Source organism: Asterias amurensis, chromosome 3 (assembly GCF_032118995.1).
Source record: "Asterias amurensis chromosome 3, ASM3211899v1".
NCBI classification, from domain to species: Eukaryota; Metazoa; Echinodermata; class Asteroidea; order Forcipulatida; family Asteriidae; genus Asterias; species Asterias amurensis.
The window spans coordinates 14,803,573-14,821,513 of NC_092650.1; the positions used below are offsets into that span (position 1 = coordinate 14,803,573).

At 37.3% G+C, this 17,941-nt stretch overlaps 2 long non-coding RNA genes across 2 annotated transcripts; one reads left to right on the top strand and one right to left on the bottom strand.

Moving 5' to 3' along the window:
* Positions 1 to 6,753: 6,753 nt before the first annotated feature.
* LOC139935175 (uncharacterized) lies at positions 6,754 to 9,736 on the bottom strand. The gene is made up of 4 exons (XR_011785775.1): positions 9,707 to 9,736; positions 8,794 to 8,949; positions 8,048 to 8,214; positions 6,754 to 7,297 (listed from the first exon to the last, which is right to left on the bottom strand). It is a non-coding gene; the product is annotated as an uncharacterized lncRNA (long non-coding RNA).
* A 5,177-nt stretch (positions 9,737 to 14,913) lies between these two features.
* Positions 14,914 to 17,705, top strand: LOC139935261 (uncharacterized). Its single transcript, XR_011785788.1, has 3 exons — positions 14,914 to 15,683; positions 16,289 to 16,422; positions 17,418 to 17,705. It is a non-coding gene; the product is annotated as an uncharacterized lncRNA (long non-coding RNA).
* The last annotated feature ends 236 nt before the right edge of the window (positions 17,706 to 17,941 follow it).

A 17,941-nucleotide genomic window follows, 5' to 3' on the forward strand; every position in this document is an offset into this window, starting at 1 on the left:
TTGAACATGGCAATCCTGTGGTGTAAAAATTTTGAAGATTGAGCATGAAACTGGGATCGAAATTATCCGTTGTACATGTTGTTTTTCTCTCCGACAGCTCTGTGCACAAAACTCACATAGTGGAGGTTGTTGAAATCGTTTCTGAGCAACCCCGCAAGGCGGGACAAACTGTAACAGTATACTGTTCAGCTTCATCAAAGGTCTTAGCATCCGTCACAAAGAGGGAGCAATGATCACCAAAACTTGTCTATGGACTGATGCAGAACATGCATGGATATACCATCAGGAAATGCGTCTGAAGGAGAGCTGAAACAGTGAAGTTTGCCGCCATTTTGAGCGCCGAGTGATAGCGTCTGAAGACGGCAGGACGTTTCTAACTCAACAAGTGGTAAGCTGTTGTAAGCCGTAACCCCGCCTGTCTATACTCTAAGTTAACTGTTTTAAATGTATTTTATTTCATTCCGAAACGGGGAGGGTAACATTGTAATAAAAAATAACAATAATTTAGAAATGGTTTAGACAATGGTTTAGACAGATGTTTTAAAAGTAGAATACAATGATCTACACACATTTGTCACAAAATTGCATGGTTTTTTCTACTACTTAACGAACTAACACGGTCGGCCATTTATGGAAGCAAAACATTTTGACTCCCAAAAATGGCCGGCCGTGTTTGTCGACAAGTTATAAAAGGAAACCCACGCAATGAGTGGTTACTTGGAGTGATACTTGTGTGGATCATTATGTTCCACTTTTAAAATATATTTATAATCATATGTAATAAGACCAACTCGACTGATCCAAGGCAACGTGTTCCTTTAACTAATAACAAAACACATACATTGGTAAAGCCTTGTTCACACAGTTTGATTTTTTAGACGGTAAATAAAAAGACATACTTTGCAACGCAATGAATTATAGCTTCATCAGGAGTGTCCATACAAAAAATTACATCTATCTTCCCTACAAAGAATTTTAAAAGTCTTTGTTTTATCAATAACATAAACCAACATAATATTCATAAGGTCGTTGTTTAATGGGCAATTTCAGGCACAAAATGGATTTCTGTATCAACATCAAGGTGACAATGAGGGCAAATTTTTTGGATAATGGAAACTTTAAGGAAACTTTTTGCCAATTATTTGGCTTGACTCTAACCCAGCAAACCTCCCTAGAGTTCAATAAGTAGGTTGAGTGAAGAGCATCTGAATTGGGCCAAAGAACGGCGATATTATAATTAACACAACGTAAATATAACTGAAACTCAAACTGGGTTTGAAGATACGGTACGGATATGTCCTGAGCTTATTCCTTTGGCCAGAACTAGTTATATAGCCATTATGCAATCTATTGTACCAATTAGAGTTAAACACGTAACGTTTCACATTCCTTTGGCTATATAGATGGCACAGTTCCTATTAAGCATGAGAAATACCAATGTTTTGTGGCCAAGCCCTTGTGTTTGATCACAGAGAATGTACAGCATTGTTATCACTCCATTTCAACCAGTTTAAACTTAGCATATGTACAAAGGAAAACGACAAAATTCGTCCCGGAATAAATCGGGTGTACGTATGGTTAACCGATGACGCGGTAAACTTGTAGAGATTGGGCATTAGTCTGGAGTCGAAATGACCTTAACAAATCTGTGAACTTTTATTAGACAGCTCTGTGCACAAAAATCCCTTTGGGAGACTGTTGAGCACAGTTCTGATTCCCCTTCACTTGTTGTTTTCCGCTATCGAGAAAATGTCCAAACCGCCCTAAAACTTTTACAATTCGGATACAGGGATATGCCAGGTAGAGTCGGGTACAACGACTCCGTGTCTGTAGCATGTTTAATTTCAGAGTAATTGAAGAGTTCGTCTCAGATTTATTTTAAAACCATTAAACAAAACAATTCGTCTGCTTTTTCTGTATAGCCCATGCATACAACTTTTGGGTGGTACTAATCCCTGGCCTCTAGCGTCACCTTGAGAATCTCCATAGCACTAATTTTTGTACGAGAGGAAAGCCCTTGAAGTTGTCCATCCAATGGAGATAAACTTGTTTCAATTGAGCAATGATTTGGGGTTAAATTGACCCGTTGTACTTTGGATTTTCTCTGTGCTCAAAAATCCCGTAGGGAGGCTTGTTGAGTTCGTTTCGGAGCACAGCCGCCTACTTTAAATTTTCGGTATCAAGAAGACTGGAAGCCGCTCTAAAACTTTGAAATTTGAAGTTAGGGACATGCCATGATGACGCAGGTACAAACTGCGTCTCTCTGGCGTTTTTAGTTCCAGAATGATTCAAAAGCATAGATGAAAGTTTTTTCAAGTCCGGGTTTTTTTTTTAACGCATGTATTTGTTTTCTCCAATAATCACCACATGCCGTGTATATCATGCAATAAACGTCCCAAATTTATGGGGTGTGTATGGTCTACTCCCTGGCCTGTAGCCTCGCTTTGAGAATCCCCATAGCACTAATTTTGGTACGAGAGGAAAGCCCTTGAAATTTTCCATCCAATGGTGCTAAACCTGTTTAGATTGAGTAATGATTGTGGGTCAAAATGACCCGTTGAACTTTTGATTTTCTCTGTGCACAAAAATCCCTTAGGGAGGCTTGTTGAGTTCGTTTCGAAGCACAGCCGCCTAATTTTAATTTTCGGTATCAAGAAGTCTGGAAGCCGCTCTAAAACTTTGAAATTTAGATTTAGGGTAATGCCATAATGACGCAGGTAGAAACTGCGTCTCTCTAGCATGTTTAGTTCCAGAATGATTCAAAAGCATAGCTGAAAGTTTTTTCAAGTCCGGGCTTTTTTTTTAACGCATGTATTTGTTTTCTCCAATAATCACCACATGCCGTGTATATCATGCATTAAATGTCCCAAATTTATGGGGTGTGTATGGTCTACTCCCTGGCCTCTAGCGTCGCTTTGATAATCCCCATAGGACTAATGTTGGTACGAGAGGAAAGCCCTTGAAATTCTCCATCCAATGGTGCTAAACTTGTTTAGATTGAGTAATGATTGTGGGTCAAATTGACCAATTGAACTTTTGATTTTCTCTGTGCACAAAAATCCCTTAGGGAGGCTTGTTGAGTTCGTTTCGAAGCATACCGCCTACTTTTAGTTTTCGGTATCAAGAAGTCTGGAAGCCGCTCTAAAACTTTGAAATTTGAAGTTAGGGACATGTCAGAATGACGCAGGTACAAACTGCGTCTCTCTAGCGTTTTTAGTTCCAGAATGATTCAAAAGCATAGCTGAAAGTTTTTTCAAGTCCGGGCTTTTTTTTTTAACGCATGTATTTGTTTTCTCCAATAATCACCACATGCCGTGTATATCATGCATTAAATGTCCCAAATTTATGGGGTGTGTATGGTCTACTCCCTGGCCTGTAGTCTCGCTTTGAGAATCCCATAGCACTAATTTTGGTACGAGAGGAAAGCCCTTGAAATTTTCCATCCAATGGTGATAAACCTGTTTAGATTGAGTAATGATTGTGGGTCAAATTGACCCGTTGAACTTTTGATTTTCTCTGTGCACAAAAATCCCTTAGGGAGGCTTGTTGAGTTCGTTTCGAAGCACAGCCGCCTACTTTTAATTTTCGGTATCAAGAAGTCTGGAAGCCGCTCTAAAACTTTGAAATTTAAATTTAGGGTAATGCCATGATGACGCAGGTAGAAACTGCGTCTCTCTAGCATTTTTAGTTCCAGAATGATTCAAAAGCATAGCTGAAAGTTTTTTCAAGTCCGGGCTTTTTTTTTAACGCATGTATTTGTTTTCTCCAATAATCACCACATGCCGTGTATATCATGCATTAAATGTCCCAAATTTATGGGGTGTGTATGGTCTACTCCCTGGCCTGTAGCCTCGCTTTGAGAATCCCCATAGCACTAATTTTGGTACGAGAGGAAAGCCCTTGAAATTCTCTATCCAATGGTGCTAAACTTGTTTAGATTGAGTAATGATTGTGGGTCAAATTGACCAATTGAACTTTTGATTTTCTCTGTGCACAAAAATCCCGTAGGGAGGCTTGTTGAGTTCGTTTCGAAGCACAGCCGCCTACTTTTAGTTTTCGGTATCAAGAAGTCTGTAAGCCGCTCTAAAACTTTGAAATTTGAAGTTAGGGACATGTCAGAATGACGCAGGTACAAACTGCGTCTCTCTAGCGTTTTTAGTTCCAGAGTGATTCAAAAGCATAGCTGAAAGTTTTTTCAAGTCCGGGCTTTTTTTTTTAACGCATGTATTTGTTTTCTCCAATAATCACCACATGCCGTGTATATCATGCATTAAATGTCCCAAATTTATGGGGTGTGTATGGTCTACTCCCTGGCCTGTAGTCTCGCTTTGAGAATCCCCATAGCACTAATTTTGGTACGAGAGGAAAGCCCTTGAAATTTTCCATCCAATGGTGCTAAACCTGTTTAGATTGAGTAATGATTGTGGGTCAAATTGACCCGTTGAACTTTTGATTTTCTCTGTGCACAAAAATCCCTTAGGGAGGCTTGTTGAGTTCGTTTCGAAGCACAGCCGCCTAATTTTAATTTTCGGTATCAAGAAGTCTGGAAGCCGCTCTAAAACTTTTAAATTTAGATTTAGGGTAATGCCATGATGACGCAGGTAGAAACTGCGTCTCTCTAGCATTTTTAGTTCCAGAATGATTCAAAAGCATAGCTGAAAGTTTTTTCAAGTCCGGGCTTTTTTTTTAACGCATGTATTTGTTTTCTCCAATAATCACCACATGCCGTGTATATCATGCATTAAAAGTCCCAAATTTATGGGGTGTGTATGGTCTACTCCCTGGCCTGTAGCCTCGCTTTGAGAATCCTCATAGCACTAATTTTGGTACGAGAGGAAAGCCCTTGAAATTCTCTATCCAATGGTGCTAAACTTGTTTAGATTGAGTAATGATTGTGGGTAAAATTGACCAATTGAACTTTTGATTTTCTCTGTGCACAAAAATCCCGTAGGGAGGCTTGTTGAGTTCGTTTCGAAGCACAGCCGCCTACTTTTAGTTTTCGGTATCAAGAAAGCTGGAAGCCGCTCTAAAACTTTGAAATTTAAATTTAGGATAATGCCATGATGACGCAGGTACAAACTGCGTCTCTCTAGCAGTTTTAGTTCCAGAATGATTCAAAAGCATAGCTGAAAGTTTTTTCAAGTCCGGGCTTTTTTTTAACGCATGTAAAACACAATAGGAAACATTTTGTCTTTATTGGATTTGCAGTTGTTTGATTTTTGTATGAACAATTTACTCTTTTGTCACCAAAATCATTAATTTTTTACATTTTCACAGACAAATTGTTCACTTTGTACAATTGTTTTAATGATTCTTATTTTTAATCAATCAAAAACTCGATGTAGCTTTACGAGCACAGTTTTTGCATTACCAAAAGGAACCTTTGTCGAAAACTTCCACTTTTCCTTCAAAATCGAAACATGGAAATATGCAACTAAAGTATGTGTTTCTCTATCTCAGTTATTTTTACTAAGTTACAATTCAACAAAGCAACATTTAAGTTGTTCATTTCATGAAACTCATTCTTTTAGCTTCAAAATTAGCTTTGCGATGGATTTACTACATAAAACTCCACATTTGTGAAATAATAACAGACATATTGGCAAAAGCATTAATATTGTTTCAGATGGCACTTTATTCTCCACCAAACTGTCACTTGAACGATCTTCAATAATTTTAAGACACAAAGTACAAAATGTTTCAAAAAAATTTAAACAGTGATTTTCTTGAAAAATAAATTTTGTCGTTAATGTACAAATAATAAACGGAATATAAAAAAGTCACTTTGACTATGAGCGGTGCCAATTGGCACCCTTCATGAAGATTCTATACTCCTATCCACAGAGAGTAAATTGAATACAAAAAGGCAAACCATAACGTTGCTTTGGCTATGAGGGGTGCCGATTGGCACCCTTCATGAGGAGTCTATACTCCTATGTACAGAGAGTAAAATGAATACAAAAAGGCATACCATAAAGTTGCTTTGGCTATGAGGGGTGCCGATTGGCACCCTTCATGAGGAGTCTATACTCCTATGTACAGAGAGTAAAATGAATACAAAAAGGCATACCATAAAGTTGCTTTGGGTATGAGGGGTGCCGATTGGCACCCTTCATGAGGAGTCTATACTCCTATGTACAGAGAGTAAAATGAGTACAAAAAGACAAACAATAAAGTAACTTGGCTATGAGGGGTGCCGATTGGCACCCTTCATGAAGAGTCTATCAGAGACTGAAATGAATAAAAAAAGGCAAACCATAAAAATGCTTTGGGTATGAGGGGTGCCGATTGGCACCCTTCATGAAGAGTCTATACTCCTATGTACAGAGAGTAAAATGAATACAAAAAGGCATACCATAAAGTCAGTTTGGCTATGAGGGGTGCCGATTGGCACCCTTCATGAAGAGTCTATACTCCTATGTACAGAGAGTAAAATGAGTACAAAAAGACAAACAATAAAGTAACTTGGCTATGAGGGGTGCCGATTGGCACCCTTCATGAAGAGTCTATCAGAGACTGAAATGAATAAAAAAAGGCAAACCATAAAAATGCTTTGGCTATGAGGGGTGCCGATTGGCACCCTTCATGAAGAGTCTATACTCCTATGTACAGAGAGTAAAATGAATACAAAAAGGCAAACCATAAAGTTGCTTTGGGTATGAGGGGTGCCAATTGGCACCCTTCATGAGGAGTCTATACTCATGTACAGAGAGTAAAATGAATACAAAAAGACAAACAATAAAGTAACTTGGCTATGAGGGGTGCCGATTGGCACCCTTCATGAACAGTCTATACTCCTATGTACAGAGAGTAAAATGAATACAAAAAGGCAAACCATAAAGTTGCTTTGGCTATGAGGGGTGCCAATTGGCACCCTTTATGAAGAGTCTATACTCATGTACAGAGAGTAAAATGAATACAAAAATACACTCTATTAAATCACAGTGGCTACATGAGGGGTGCCAAAACGGGCTAACTAAAAAGCCCATTTTTATAACTGAAAAAAATGCACCCTAGCCCAACAAATGATTTCTTTGTTCAACTTTGAACCCAACACAGGAATAAAGATTAGGTAATAATATTAGCAGGAACCAATTTACATGTAAAACTAAGGTTTCTGACTAAATTATTTAGTTTCTGTCTGATTAGTAATCATACACATCGTTAGGCCCAGGTGCTGGACTGCTTTCAATGTTTACAGCAGGATGGCACAAGCTGGATAAATCTTGCAGAGAAGTGAAACAGTTTGCAGAGTCATCTTCCATTGCCACACAGTTTCGTGCTACCAGTCCTGTACCTGTGTTTATTTAAAAAAAATAAAGAATAAAAATATTTACTCACTTTCAATGTTTTATTCTTATAGCCTATTATGAAGAAACTCATCAATAGAAAGAATGCATTCAATCGAGCACAAATGGAACATAAACATTAACAATCCAAAGGTATAAAGCAAAGAACGCAAGAACAAAAATGGACCAGTCAGTTATGTTCGAAACATTTTATTCAGTTTTTCTTTAATTTAAAACAGACGTTTCTCGCTTTTTCAAAACGCGGCCGTTCACCGTAACAAGCCCGACCTGCAAACATGATGCAGATATTGAAGCAGAAGTTGGTCGTTGTAGCACAGGTCGTCATGAATATAACCTAAAATGGTTGTTGAACATTGACAACAAAATTCAAGAACATGGCACTATTGAATATTCTCAGCCCCTTTTTATTTCTTTTACAATCCACCATAAAGGTTTAAATGACACTGCAGCCGATCTTCTCGGTACAATGCATCCTATGGATACGGAACTTAACTCGTATTAAGTTCTAAGATTAGTCCAAAGTTTAGGAGAGTTTGGTGAAGTCAACGGTTGTGGGCACCTTTCGGTATAGTTGTTTAAGACCACTAGGTGTAATATGCATAAAATAATGTGAAAATTTTGACTCATTTGGTCATAAAGTTGCAAGAGTATGATGAAAGTCTTTTTAACATTTGATTGAGAAATTACCCCTTTCGTAAATAAACAGTTTATATTTGAACAATAAATTTGTTACTTACCGGATTGTATACCTTTGATGACCTTTGTAATGAAAGTCAATTGCTGGCAGTCTGTCAAGATGCGGTGGACTTGTAGTTGCTGGGGTACTTGTAAAGCGTGTGTCCGGTGAGCTTGGCAGATACATTCGTCGACGTGAAGTTTGCCACAAACGAGTCTCTTCCTACTCCTGTTGAAAATGTTTATTTTTAAGTCTTGTTTAGGTTACGTTGCTTTAAAAAAAAATGGTATGGAGGGGGGGGGGGGGGCTTCAAATACAGATGGAAACAATGCAACGTGTTTTGGTCAACCCATCACTCTAATTTTGTTTGGTTTTATTTATTTAGTAACAAGCAATCCCACCACACACTGCATGACGATTTACATTTTTACATTCTATGGTGCATTTGTCGGTGCATGTTCATCAAGGGAAGAGTTATCATGCATGTGGCTGTAGGAAAACCAATGTGAGAGGAATGATGCCGGAAAAAAAACACAGTTTGATGGCATAAAGAATTATTGTATGCATCAAGGGGGCAAGGAACGCACTCCTTGTGTTCATATGGTGTGAGTAGTTTTGTATATCCATATTAAAATTATCATGCTTTTCAAATGTGTGACGATTTCGGCGGTTTCGCTTTCATAGATGTAGAACTGTACTTTTCGAAGAACCATCATATGGAAAAACCGCAGGCTACTCCAACAACCCTAAAGCTATGTTTTCATCTTATCAATCCCATATGTACATATTTAATCATACAGTACTTACACTTTTTCTGAGAAGCTTTCCAGTGATGTTAACGTTGTTGTCGCTACAGTGAGTGGTTGATAAACCGTGTTTGAAAAATGTCCCCATCTGCTCCTGAAGATGCAGCCCAAACTCCTCCTTGACGGGTCTTATCTGTTGACAATCCCATGACACAACCTGCACTCAGAAAAAGAATGTTAAAAAAGTGATGTAAAAAAATATGTTTACGACAAACACGTTTTATGAGTAAAACGGGCATTTTACATTAGTTGTGAAAAGTTCATAAACGGAAACTAGTTTCAATTTATTACGTAAATTTTACTAAAGTAAATGAAAAGGTTAACATGTGAGCGGTATAAGTTACCAAACTATTAATGTAAAACTACTGAGATATGAAGCAAAATTATCTGGCAGTGGAGGCCATTTCGAATTTCAAGATGGCCGCCACATGTTTTGAAACTTTTTATACCACTGGATTTCTACACCGTAAAATGTAGGTAATTAAATAATTGTTTACATTACCTCCATGGTTAGGCCCACCCAAAAATTAAGTAAACAAAATTTAAGTAAACTTCTACCCAACGATGATTTAACCCAACGCATTTTGTAAAATAGAATTACATGTATGCATGAAAACATAGATTCAGATGTCCGATTGTCCCTGGCCGGCTGTCAATGGTGTTGACAATAAGGTTAATTACTCCCCCTAGCCCTATATGGATTACCTCCGTAGTTGGTGCATGGTGGTGAACCACCCTTGGTCGTGGGTGTTTGTAAACCATGGTTAAACTATCAATAAGTTCATTTCATATGCACTTCGATGAGTCTTAATTTTATGCCATTCAACTCACAAGAATGGTCAAAGTGTAGTAAATGAACAAGTATGGCTGATATCATGTTATAACTAACTTCGATAAAGTTGTTTGCGTTTTACCTTAATGGTGTCTCTCAAAGTCGGTACTCGCGGACGGCTGATCGTGCGAATAAACATGCTATTAAACGGACAACTTCTTCACTGCGTTGATGGTTGCACACCTTGCCATTGTTTTAGCAAACGCTATCACCAGATGCCGAACTCGAATTTGAACAGAACCAAACACTTATCTTATTTTTTCGAGCCACTACACCTGAGATTCGTCATCTTCTCTGCCAAGGGAACGTGTGTCGATTGAACGCGGTTGAAAGGAGGGAAAATAACCTAATGCTATAGTTCTTGCGCCAATGCTCCGGAAATGCCAATGTTTACAAATATGACGTAACTGTGTAACCGCTTTGCCTTATCAATGGTCTTAACGGTGCATCACTTTTTGCAATACAGTCCCGATAATAAGCACTGGTTCTTAAGTCGAACAAAAAGTTGGGGGTGTTGGTACTGTACGAGTAGAACAATGAGAAAGAGGGAATTCATTCACACCTCCTAAAGGCAGTGTCAAGGTCGTCCGGTTGTCGCTTAAGGTGCACTACCTCTTTTGAAAAATGTGCACACCCGGTCCATAATGGACGGAGGGAGACAGGTGGAAACATGTTGCATGTTTTTGAACAAGTGATTTTGAACAAGAGTAAAAATAATTTGTATTGAAAGCATTCGCATGAGGCAACTGTTGTGCAACCAAAATGTACATGTACATAGTTTATTACTCCATGTAGAAACAAATGGCACAGAGTAATGTGACCGCAGGCGCTGACCGCAGAACAGCACTGTTTATCTTGGACATTACTGCCTACTTGACCATTTTCTGTGCTGTACACTAAAGTATAGGTATCAAAAACAGTACAGAGTATACCAAGTTGTACAATAATTTAACTTAACAGCATTAGCTAAAGGAAAAGGAATAACGGACGGACTAATTCAAAGTTCGGGTGTTTAGCAATTCTAGAAAAAAAAATACAAGAAACTGTTACGGCATAGAGGTTACGGCAAATGTCTAATTCATGACATCTTGGATTTGTCAAACCATGATGGAGGAAGAAATTAGGAGCCACTAGTATAATATGAAATCGTAATTTGGTGTAATGTTAGGGCCTACTCCAAAACGCTGTTGTGACATCACAAACTGAAGTAGGCCTTATTCAAAAAGCACATCAGGTGTCTTGACCATGCAGCAAAGATTCAAAATTGTGTTTTCCCGCCGATAACTGCAAAACCGGATGGCAATAACGTTTTGTGCTTAATTGTGTTGCCCAAAAGTGCGTGTGTGTTTGTTGTGTGTTGTTGTTTTTAGTTGTTTGTGTTTTTTATAATTCAAATTAGGGGATGTTATGCCAATCGATGCATAAACTCGATAATGTGATAATGTAATGTATACATTCGTGATCCAGCGTTTTCATGAACTTGATTATTTTATGTTAAAAAAGGTTTTTCTCAACTGAATGCAAATGAAGCATATACTAAAAAAAACATAAAAAAAACATGTTGTTATGAAGTAGTATAGGAGCTAACAGAGCAGCATTTTTTCTAAGTGCCGAACGATCACTTTATACGTCGCATACATGTGGTGTAAAAACTAGCTGTCATATCCATGTCTTTTCTTTATGATTTTTTATAAATTCGTTTCCCCATTTAATGACAGCTTGAAACCGAGTTGTAAATAAATATCCTGCTGAGGTGGCATCTAGAAACGCCTTACACAGGCCATAGAGCAAGGAGGTTTTATCAATGCTTGACCCATGGAGGAAGACATGCTTGACCGGAGCTGGGCATTGTTTATCTTTGGCCAATGGTGTTAACTAATGAACCATTTCCTGTGTCATGCGCTGAAGTATAGGTATCAAAAACAACACAGCATGCATGCCACACAAACCATAGAGCAAGGAAACCAAGATGTAAAATAATTTAGCTTAACTGCATTGGCTATGGGAAAAGGAATAACGGACGGAGTAATTCAAAGTTTGGATGTTTAATTATTCTAGAAAAAAAATACAAACAAATGTTACGGCAAATGTCTAATTCATGACGTCTTGGATTTGTAAAACCATGATTGAGGAATTGAAATTAGTAAAACTAACATCGTAATTTTTTTTTTTAACAAGCCATTTTTAATTATATGAACACGTAATTTTATTTTATTTTAGCGCCGACTCTAAAACGCTGTTGTGACATCACAAACTGTAGGCCTTATTCAGTAAGCACAGGTGTCTTCACCATGCAGCAAAGATTCAAAATTGTGTTTTCCCGATGGCAATAACGTTTAGTGCATAATTGTGTTGCACAAAGGGGGGGGGGGGGAGGTTTTTTTTATAATATCAAATTATGAGATGTTATGCCAATCGATGTATAAACTAAAAAACGTGGTAATGCATAATGTAACACTCATACCGTGATCAAGCGTTTCCATGGACTTGACTAAATAAAAAATAAAACACGGATTTTCTCAACTGAATGCTAATGATGTATTATTATACTAAAACAAAACACAAACAAACAAAAACATGTTGTGATGAAGTAGTATATGAGCTAACAGAGCAGCATACATGTGGTGTAACAACTAGCTGTATATCCATGTCTTTTCTTTATGAATTAAACAACAAAGAAATTCCCCATTTAATGACAGTTTGAAACCGAGTTGTAAATAAACATCCTGCTGAGGTGGCATCTAGAAACGCACATATACACAGGCTGACTCTGTACATAGCCGGTTATTATCAATGCTTGACCGGAGCTGAGCATACTTTCTGTGTTATGCACTGAAGTATAGGTATAAAAAAAAACACAGCATGCAGGTCACGGGGACAATACCAAGATTTAAAAATAATTTAGCTTAACTGCATTGGCTATGGTAAAAATAATACCGGACAGAGTAACTTTTAAGTGTTTCGTTGTTGAAGAAGTTTTCCAAACGACTGATTTGCATTGTGAAAAACTACTTCTATATAATCATTCCCTACAGAGTTAGAAAGAGTACATTCATTACATTTTTCTTCAAACCATTTTGGAGAGCGTATTAATTGAATGATTTGATTTTCTTGACTTAAGTATCTGGGCCAGAAAGTGCGTATAGATGAGCAAGGCCTCTGTCCAAGCGATCAGTATTGTATTCCATAATATCAATAAATTGCACGTCATAGAAGTTTTCCAAAGAATTAGGAAAAAATCGTATAGATGACGAGAATCTAATTAACTGTAAGGATGAAAACGATATAAAACAAACTTTAACCATAAGATTCAGTCTGCCAATAACATCATTTGAAATACTTTGTTTATTGGAAAATACTTTCTTTCTTTTTGTCAGACTTTACTTTTAATTTCCCTTGCACACTTTGTTGCTCCGTGGTATCACCCTCAACAAGGTCGTGCTTGTTTGATCTTATTGAGTACGGATAAGAGCGGCCTGGAACTTCCCTACCCCAAGAGGGCGTTTTAATTTGGATTTAATGTTTGTTTTTTTAATTGAAATCACAATAATGGAAAAAAAAAAAACGGTCCAGAAACAATACGAATCACCAGAGGTAAGCAGATTTTGTGTATAGAAAAGAAAGTTGTGTAAGATAATTTATTTTAATGGGTTTCTTAAATTTGACAATTTCGTTCAACTTAAGCATACAACCTGTTCAAGTGTGTGTTTTTCTTGTTAAGGTAAATTCAAGTTTGAAATAGGTTCAGGGCAACAATTTTATCAATTACAGGTTCAAAATTTTGTTTACCTTTTTTTGGTTAAGTATAGCAACTTTTCTAGAAGATATTAACATTATTATGGGAGAACAAAATAAATGTCGGGTGCACAAACTAAACCAGAAAGAGGAAAAGATAGATTTATTATCCCTTGCTGCTCAAAAACCAAAAGAAAAAGAGGAAAGGTGATTTGTTTATTCATTGAAACTCAAGCACGACAACATGTGCGATATAATGCAACAAATAAGTGGAATTAATCAATGTTTTAAATGTTAGCATAGAAACGTTAGATTGATTTGTTAAATCTCTAGCGTATTTTCACGATTTTGTGGAGAAAATAGTAAAACAAAAATTTGTCGGTTTAAAATCTGGATTCGAGAGCAATTTTCAGACCATAATGACGATTTTCCCTGTAAATTTAAAAAAATAGCAAAATATTAAAAGATGCAAATAAATGTACGTGAACCTGTTGTACGTGAATCATGTCCTATGATCACTGCACCAATAAAATCGGCAGCAAATTCCAAAATGGCAACACAAATAAATACTGAAAACAATATTTTTTCCTTGCGACAAACTGTGAAATAATGCTTCAAATTGAAGTTGATACCCTTGCATATGCATTACGCGAAATATTTATAACTGGCGCGATATACATCATTGTTGAAAAATTAGTACGTATAATCAAATGGGGATAACATAAGGAAGTTAATTGGATACAATTAACATTTTAACACAATAACGTTTCATGGACAAACTGCTTAAATACACCCTACGCTCTGTGTTTTTCAAACCAACTGATTTTCCAATAATCCCCCCCTCCCCTTTTGTGTGTGTGTGTTACGAAATAGTGGAAGAAATAATTACCAATATCAATGACAATAATTTGTGTACTGTCTTACAGAGAACAGGTGCACGGAAAAGGTCTTTAAGATGTTACGAGGCACTGTTTGTGAATTCCTTCCTCATGGATGAACTATGATGAAATGCTGACCCCGTGCCGGTTAATTTTCTGTCTGAGACATCTTCGTGTTTGTTTGTTTGTTTGTTTGTCGTTTGAGTGATAATAGCTGCGCCTAACTTTCTTTCTGATTTTTTTAACACTTTTTTACAAATAAAAATACTTAACATAAGTAACAGTTTTTGTTGTGTAGTAATATTATGTTTACTTCGAACACAGACAGAAAACAAAACGCCAAAGATTATTTAAACAATTTTTTCGTGAAAACACAATCATGTCAGATGTGGTCGTGACCCGACAATCTGGTTCTTTAAATTATGTGTTTTAACAAACGTATTTATTGTTGTAATCTTTATATGTTTGTTTTGGTGTTTGTTGGTTTGTTTGGTTGTTTTTTGTCTGTTTCACCCCTTGTTTGTTTCTTTGCTCGATTGTTGTTTTGAAACATCGTTGCAACTGATTTGTTTACCTCCATGGTTTTCTTATTTCGTAAAAATCTTCAAAATAATAACGTTTTGTTTCTTGATGTTGTATATTTTATTTGATCAAGCATCATCTGCGGCATATTATTCTGAAGAATGTTTTATTGGTATTGTAGTAGGATACGTGTAAGCAAACAAAAATGTAAGATTAATAAGGACAATGCTTTAAGGTTTATTGAAATGGCTCAGTCTCCTAGGAGGTGGGCAGATAAATGGATAGATAGATAAATAGATAGAGGGCGCTCCCATTTGAGTAATTGCATAGTTCCCTGACTTAATTCATAGTAACATCATCGCTATCAGCGCGTAGGGCTGAGTGTGGCTTAGTCAGGCACTTCTCATTTGTTCGTTTACCCATCCTCAGGCCGAATCCGAACTGGCGGCTACAGCTACGGCTACGGCTGTTGCCAAGTGTGTTGCTAAGGGCGTCCTATACCTCAACGCATGATGACACGGAAATCTAGCCATAGCCCTAGCTGTAGCCGCTAATTTGGACACGGCCCCAAACCTAGCTGTGCGTGTCTGCAACGGATTAAGGACGTCCATGCACGAAGTGTTTGGATTTAGCCATGGTCACACATCACACCAAGGTCATGTCACACCATGGAGCTTATAGTCCTAGTAGTTAGACGTTAGTCCAAACCTGGGCTACATGGAGCATTGGTCACACAGGTAACACAACTGCCCATACTGGATAAACACAGCAAGGATGTATTAAGGAACAACTCAGTTCTTTGTGGCAAAAAGATTCTCGAGAAAAGGGTTGTAAGTCGTATACTCTAAAACAAAAAAAACAAGACCTAATGAGTTCTTTAAAAGTTTAAGTAGCTGATGAGGACAGACAGAAGAGCAAATTAAGGTAAGCTTTCTTCAAAATTTCAACTTGTTTATAATTAATGTAGGGGCCTAGTTTAGTTAATAGCGTTTATATGTTTAACCATGGAGGGTTTAAATAACTTTCGTTATAAGATTGTTTTCGGCGCACTGTCGAGAAATTCAAAGTACAAAGATTGTATTGTTGATGGTAATCATTGACTCTGCTGAAAACACAGTGACATCTTTTAACAATATATCCCTACAATAGGCCCTACAATGCTTCGAAATAGGATTCGTTTTTGGATTTTCTTTTTGTAAACTACCTAGATTAAGTTCACAGTGCCCAGCATAATTTAAAAACAGTTTTAAAGAGCGCGGCTAAAATGAAACATTATCAAGTCGAGCGCCATGTAGATGCTCGAGCCAGAAAGCATGGACGTCCTTGTTTTAAAGAATAAAGGAAATGAGAAATGGCGTACCAGGATAGGCCTATAACGTTAGGCTGTATTAAACAATAGCACATTTGAAACTTGTTATGTACCTTGTAGGCCCTGCTGTAGGTCTAACAGTTATTACTGCAAGTTTGTAAACGAAATAGTAAGGTAAACATGTATATTAATAAGCTATCATTGTCAATCTTTAAAACAGGTCCGGTAAGATGACCACATGCAACGAGGCTGGTGGAAAAGAATCGAACTCCTCTTTCTCAACTGACTACGATTTCTTACGAGCACCTCACATCTGTTTGGGCCGACCATCTGCAGCAATTTATCATTGCCATGGTAAAGACTTGTCTGGCTCTCTTTAAAAATAAAGTTTTTTTTGCATTTTTTTTTAAATGCCTTAACATTGGTAAAACTGGACGAATAAAAAATACAAGAATGATCACACCAGTCTAACTGTTTATGTCAACATAACACTTCCATTGTTTGTTTACATGAGCGGCTTGTGTTCTGTTGGACTTGGAGCATGGATTGATCCATGGCATGCAGTCAGGACAGGGACTGACATGTTATGGTTTACTTATGTAAGTTAATTTTTATTTGGATTTAGCTATAAATTATCGGATTTAGTACAAAAAGCGTTTCCGAGTTACTACAATGACGTGACAGAATTATTGTATAAGAAGCTTTGCAACCTACACAAAATTCACAAGGTTGGTTTTGGCATAGTAGAGCAAGGGTATGGGGACTCTATCATGTATGGAAGAGCACCCACGAAAGGAGGTCCAGTACAATCAAGTTTATATGATGACATTTAATTTTCGACTTACACAGTTTGATATTTTTAGTTCGTGTGTAGAGATCAGGATTCACACCATAAAAGGGATTTCATTTTACAACCGCAAAACATCAAAAAGGCTCGGTTTTAATTAGTACAACCATGCTCTATGGTACAACTTGAGTACATGAGCTGTACTTATAGCATGGACTGTTTCTTTAGAAAGTATGGGGATATGTTTGTTTATCAAAAGAGTGTCCATTTGTACACAATGCCTTGAGACAGTGCAACTAGTGACCAAACTATAGTGACCCATCCGAGAGTAATCTGACTTTAGGGTGCAGATTCAGTAGCCTACTTGAACTTGTTGAAGCAACCTCGGTGCCCAATGCTCACAAGTTTCTATAGGTGTATTTTACAGTAATAATGCAACTTGAAAGCAACTTGAATGCACCACATTATTATTAAAATAACAGTATTTGCAGCAAAACAACACGGAAGTCGTTACGTACTGCTGCACAAAAGTTATCCACCCGTTTCTATTTGTATGATGCAGAATTAATGGAGAGCAAGGAGTACCAAAACGACACCAGCCAAGAGATCTGACAACGATAATCATCGATGGTATGGACCAGGATAAGACTGACGTCCCCCATTTCATAAACAGACACAAAGAGTTTACATGTAATTAACAAAAACAGAAGAAGAAAAAAACTATTTGAAAAAAAACCCCGCAAATCAAAAGAAATGCAAAGTAAAAGCTGTCACTCGGGGCTTGTAAAGATATGTTTTTGTATTAATTTTACTCTCTGTATAGAAGTAGACTCTTCATGAAGGGTGCCAATTGGCACCCTTCATAGCCAAAGCAACTTTATGGTATATATGCATTTTTGTATTCATTTTACTCTCTGTACATAAGAGTATAGACTCCTCATGAAGGGTGCCAATTGGCACCCCTCATAGCCAAAGCAACTTTATGGTTTTCCTTTTTGTATTCATTTTACTCTCTGTACATAAGAGTATAGACTCCTCATGAAGGGTGCCAATTGGCACCCCTCATAGCCAAAGCAACTTTATGGT